This window comes from Rutidosis leptorrhynchoides, chromosome 10 (assembly GCF_046630445.1).
Source record: "Rutidosis leptorrhynchoides isolate AG116_Rl617_1_P2 chromosome 10, CSIRO_AGI_Rlap_v1, whole genome shotgun sequence".
In the NCBI taxonomy this organism is placed as follows: domain Eukaryota; kingdom Viridiplantae; phylum Streptophyta; class Magnoliopsida; order Asterales; family Asteraceae; genus Rutidosis; species Rutidosis leptorrhynchoides.
In genome coordinates, this window is record NC_092342.1 from 260769743 (window position 1) to 260776503 (window position 6761).

Genomic DNA, 6761 nt, shown 5'->3' on the forward strand with positions numbered 1-6761 from the left:
TTATGGGACACATCTAAACATCGTTCAATTAGTCTACTCCTCTTCAGATGTTTAGGTTCCTTAACCCTTTCAGAGTATATTTTTGACCGTTTACTACAAACATTTTATCCACTAACAAGTGCTCATCTTGGCACTTTACGGGACCCAATGCAACATCATGCTCGGCACAATCATCTTTAACTTCTTTATTATGTGGATCACCCTGATTCGCATGAGAGTTCCTACTCTCATCATCTTCAGTGTGACGATCTTTCCAAATCTCTTTGGACGAATACATCATTCATTGATTTCATAGCGAGGTTTTGACCTCTATATGATACGTTTTGTAAACATTGCATTCTTTTCAAAAGGTACACAATAAATGAATATCAATTTCTAAGGTTTTCAACGTTTGATGATTTCTACATATAGACAATCACCATAAATAATAGTTTACTATAATACATTCGTTGACAATGTAGTCAAAATAAGATACACGGTGACGATTTTGTGAATGCAAAGTTTTCTTGAATAAAGCATGTATGACTCCATGCACATAGCTTGTATCACATATAAGCAAACAGCGGAAGACTTCTAGAAACCTGAGAATAAACATGCTTAAAAGTGTCAACACAAAGGTTGGTGAGTTCATAGTTTTAATGTTGCGCATAATCTGTATATAAAGGTGAATCACAAGTTTTCAGTTGTTTCATCTAGAAACATTTATCAAAATATTCTACGAAATTAAGCACCCTGGTAACTAAACTTAACGTATATATAATTTATACCCTTTGTATAATCATCTTAATAATACACGCAAACCAACGTGTACGCTTCTCAAATAGCATACGTTCGTTAAAAGGCTAGTGCTCTAGCTCGGACAGGGATATCAAGCCCTATGGATCCATATACTACTACTCGCGCCCACCAGTTCTTATAACCGGCAGTTACTAGTTACCAAAGCTAAGGGATTTTCGGTTCAAACTCGGTGTAGAATTTAGTATGTACTTATATCCATTGCGTTTAAAATAAAGTGCATGTATTCTTAGCCCAAAAATATAGATTGCAAAAGCAATTAAAAAGGGAGCAAATGAAACTCACCTTAACAGCACATAAAGTAATTCATTGGAATGTGACCGAAACTCGGAATGTAAAATAACCGTAGATCTCAACCTAGAGAACATATATTGGTCAATACATGTCTAATAAATTAGGTCTGGTCATAGTGTATCACAATCCTAATGCTCGGGATTATCATACAACGTCAACAAAAATCAACTTGATTCAAAATGACATCCAAAATTTATATATGTTTATTATATAACTTAAATATAATTGTTTTATATATATTTATCAGATTTTATTAAAGTAAAAATAATAATAATAATAATAATAATAATAATAATAATAATAATAATAATAATAATAATAATAATAATAATATTAATTATTAAATAGTAATAATAATAACGATTATAACGACGATAACGATAACGATAACGATAACGATAATTATTTTAACAATAATAGTTTAAAATTATAGATATTTCAATTGACGATATCTTTTAATCCGTTCATCAAAACAATACGATATCTAAATGAAAAGTTTATAGTTTTTCGCCAGCTTTCCAACGACATGCATATCATATACCTTATCTCAATCGCATATGTATCAAATTCATGATTTATCATAAAATATCTAACTACGAAACTAAACATACAAGCATGCATAATCATATATACTCGAGCACTAGTCAGGGATACACTATTAATATATAAAAGTTAAGTTATGAGTGCTCACGTATCAATATTGTGATTCAATATTGCAGGAAAGTACGTAGACGCAACGGAGATGATAAACACTAGTTTGACCTCATGAGCATACCCTCGAACATTACCCATAACCTCCATAGCTATAACCCATAATTTCTTTAGCTTCATCCCGCTCATAAAATCTGTTTTGAAATTAATGCACTCATGACCTCGTCGTAGTATTTTATGTATATACTAATAATAATATTACTCCTAACCATAAGATTAATAATAATATTAATCTTAATAATAATAATAATATAAATAAAATAAATATATTACGGAGTACAATATAGATAGAGAGATTGAATGTTAATTAATCCGGACGAAATCGATATTTAAAGAGGTTTCTTGCCCACCTACCCTCTCCATGCGATCGCATGGGATGGGGCTTGAGAGGTATAGCCATACGATCGCATGGCTATATTTACATGGCCACAATCAATTCTTTAAACTTGCCGACACTCCCAACGGTTACATATGTATCATATGTTTATATATTATTTAATATATAATATATTTAATCTTTAGAATTAATTAAATATTATATTATATTTACGTGCGTAGTAAAAATGTAATTTTTACTCAAATGACTCGTACGTTGTCACTCGACTCATGTATCACTTTCGGTTTTTCGAGCGCACTTTCGTACGTTTAGAAAACTAGCCTTTTACGTTTAGTGAGTCGTACCCTTATAAAAACAATAGATTTAAACAATGAAAATAATCCCACTCAAAGTGTAACTTTATTCATTTAAGTGTTTTGGTCATTTGCTTTTATAAATCAAGGTCTCGTTGTTTCTTAAAATATATCATTTTAAAATCAAACGTTTTATGACACGGTTAATATTTTTTGTCAATTTGTAAATATTTATATATATTCATTTGGAAATATAAATTTATATATATTAGAATATCTATATAAAATTTAGTTTTCAAAACTACCATATTTCAAGGTTTGTTTTAAATCGGTTTAGAAAATATTTTAACACGTACGTTTATACTTTTAAATAGCTACAATTCATTTATGCACTAACGTTTTCAAGTTGTAATATATACACATATTCATATATAATCATTTACGTTCATTTAATGGTTCGTGAATCATTGAAACTTGGTCGAGGTTAAATGAATGTATAAACATAGTTTAAAATTCTTGAGATTTAACTTAACAAACTTTGCTTACCGTGTCGGAATAATATAAAGATAAAAGTTTAAATTTGGTCGAAAATTCCCGGGTCGTCACATTCAGCAAGATGTTCATTATCCAGAATACCATCAACATTGACTGATGAACCTTCTAGAACAATTTTGGATGAGATGACACAATTTCTGCTTGTATTTTGAGTCGAATCAACATTTTTCAACTTCCTACTGCAGTTTAAACATTCTTGACGAGCTCTATGCTGCAAATGGTAACTCTTTTCCACCCCTTTCTAGGTTTTCTTGCTGGTAAGTATCTGTTTAATGAGGATCCATTTGAATAAATTGACAACACAGGAGACCCTAGTTGAAAATGGATTAGAGTTAGTTAGAAGGATCAATTGGTATGTATACGTCTTCTTTTTAGAAAGTATTTCTGTTTGGCAATTGAGGCCCATACTCTCAAAATTGGGTCAAGCTTTCGGGTCAACCGTGTTTTAAAAAAATTAGGTCGGGCAATGTAAACCAAAACTTAAAAAAAAGGTCCATTGGATTTCCCTCCAACTTATTGTGTCCGATACAAAATATAAAGGAACTGGTCAAGTGGGTATTAATTCTAAGGGATGGGTCAAATGGGTCGAGCATAAAGATCATAGCAAGTTTCATCCGTCAAACGTAATCATAAATGTAAAAATTAAATGTAAAAGTATGAACGTAAAACATAAATATAAACGTAAATGCAATCACAAATGAAAAAATCAAATGTAAGCGTATATGACCCATTTGGACCCATTTGACCTATGATTCGTTTTTACCCGTTACCCAACCCAAACCTGACCTGGACCTGTTTGACCCATGACCCGTTCGACCCATAATCATTTTGACTTGTTACCCAAAATCCGACCCGTCTGCCACCAATGTATTATGTCCAATTTAGTGTTCTTATGTGGTTAAAATATGGCTTTTTTAAAGGGGCCTATCTGGGAATTACTGGAAACAGGATATCAACACCAGTTGATGCAATATATGCAAGTTTTGGAACACATTTTGTACCGTTTGCAAATTTGGGACTCACTTAAGGAGGCTCTTTTGTCAGCTACCTTGTATATTTCCTGACATCCTTTTTATGTTCATATTGTGCTATTCATATAAGATATCTTGCTAAAAAAAAAAAAAAATTTATCTATTTATATGTAAAGAGTACCATGTTACAGTTTTGAGGATCCACATAATGAACTCCAAGCAATATTAGCAACATACAGTAGCAACCCCAAATCAGAGTCCCGTTTGAAATTACTCTTGCCTCATATAGTTTTAACGTTTGGTGCAAACAAATCTGTTAAAGAAATAATGGAAGCGCTGGGAAAATATCAGCAAAATGCGGCCGATTCAACAGGTAGAAATATTATCATCTTGCCATCTGCTGTTAAACAAATTTGTTCATTTATACCTAATTTTGGGTATCTTTATTTAGTAGTAAATATTAAATATGGAGTATTATTAATTCGAATAAGCGGTTTCACAGTAGGCAACAGATGCTCTTATTGGGATTAAAAAAAGGTGCTCCATTTTCTCTTTTTCTTACACAACACACTACTCCTCTCGAGTTGCCTTTGCTGCGTGCAGGAATAACGAAAATGAGCTATCCAGGGTAGGTTCCCTTATAATTATCGTTCTATACATGCTTTCTTTAAGATTGAATGTTTAGTTTATGCTTATTTTTTGTTTGTTATATACTGGTTTTTGTTTTATGCAGTTAAATGACGTTATGAAAACTGAATACCGCATTGCTTTAAGGTCTTTACTGAGAAGTGATTTTACACAAGGGGTGAGGGCAGTATTGGTGGATAAGGAAAAACTTGTTATAACCCAAATAAATAATTGAAATTCAAAAGAAGGTTTACTTGTAATTTAAAGCAAATTATTGTATGATATATGATAATGAATTAACTCATATAGATTTTTGTAAGTTGTTGACATTTTCGGTTGTGTCTTTTAAATCGTTGAACTAGAACCCGAAGTGGATTCCATCAAGCTTAGAGGATCTTGAAACAAGTGAAGTGGAAGATCTGTTTAAACCTCTGGACTCAGAGGCAGATGAACTCCGAGTTTGAATTAGCAATAGTGAGGCCTTAGTATTTACGTTGCAGTGAGTCTTGAGAGGTTTGAACTTTAGCATTTATATAAGTACGCCATTGTGTATGTTGTAAAAGCTTTCTAATGTTCTATATAACTATGTGGTGTATGGTTTAAGTGATCTTTGTGGTATATCAAGTAGTTCAGTATGAAATAAACGCTTGGGCTGAAGCTATTAGGCTTATACATTAAGCTACATTTGACACGTGGTCACATAAACGAAAATTATATTATATTAAATATATAAATATATCATTAGAACACATAAGATCACTGTTCACATCATTCTTTTTTTATCTGCTAAAGGGTATTTTTATCTTTTTACAGTTTTTAGATAATTTGTTGGTCAGGGTAAACTCACGTCTCTCGATCCTACCACTTACATGCGATTACTATTCATCTCAAATTTTATATTCGTACCTTAAGTGGCATTTTCGTCTTTCCAAGTGAGAAACATTTGAGCAATTTGATGCATTTGACATTGACCATACACCTTTAACCACAACTCTAATGTGAGCCATGGTAATGTCATAAAGAGAAATAGATTGAACCATTAATGATCAGTGATTTAAAAATGATAATATTTTGAGGATGTTTGGATTTTGCGTTTTGAAAAAATTGATTATGCGTTTGATAATTGGTGTTTGGATACGATTATGTTGTTTGATATAGTAATAGTCGGATTTTTTTCAAGTGTTTTGGGAAAATATGATTATCATTAAAAACGAGACCGTTTCTGAACCGCCAAATCGACCAAAGAAATGTAGTCATCACCGCTATAATCCGGTTCTTAGACGACGTTGGTAAGCGAATACCTTCTAACCAAACCACAAAAGTATCCCACGATGCAAATTGAGGAATGTTACCACCTAGCCAAATAGTGATTTTATGCCATAAGTCACGAGCCAAATCACATTCAAAAAATACATGATCCTGCGTTTCAACCCTGTTATTACAAATCGGACAAACAATGGAAGCAATATCAATACCTTTGATAATATTTTGAGGATGTTTGGATTTTGCGTTTTGAAAAATTGATAATGCGTTTGATAATTGGTGTTTGGATACGATTATGTCGTTTGATATCGTAATAGTCGGATTTTTTTTCAAGTGTTTTGGGAAAATATGATTATTATTATTATTATTAGATATATAACTTGAGGGTGTAAAATTACTGAAAGGGACCTTATTTTATTAGTAATAAAATATATAAATTTAATATATCTAATTAGACGTAAAGATATATGCAATACACATTACATTACACATTTAGGAATGAAAGTAGAGTGTAACACTTTAGCTGAGGTCGAAGGCTACATACAAGTTCAGCTCATGTCTTATTTCAAATTAAGTTTGTATTGGGGTTGATACAAAATTCAGTGAAGTTCTAAGGACAAGTATTATTATTGTCAAAGCATGTACTCCATCCATCCATAGTAGTATTGATTGTCAGAGAAAAATAATGGGGGTCAAGAAACAATAAAGAGAGTATACATATATAATATTAGAGTAAATAAATGAGAATAATATACTATTATAGTTATAGTTATTTATGTTATAAATATGAATATGAATGAGATGAGATGAGATATATTTTGAGGGTATTTTGGTAATCTGAGAGTTGCTTATTTCGAAAATCACATTTTGAAGCATTTAAAAATGCAGATAATTTATTATTACAAAGTTCTTATA

General features: G+C 31.5%; 1 pseudogene; it reads left to right on the forward strand.

Moving 5' to 3' along the window:
• Window positions 1-3202: 3202 nt before the first annotated feature.
• On the forward strand, window positions 3203-5047 carry LOC139871000 (3-hydroxyisobutyryl-CoA hydrolase-like protein 3, mitochondrial; annotated as a pseudogene).
• Window positions 5048-6761: the final 1714 nt, after the last annotated feature.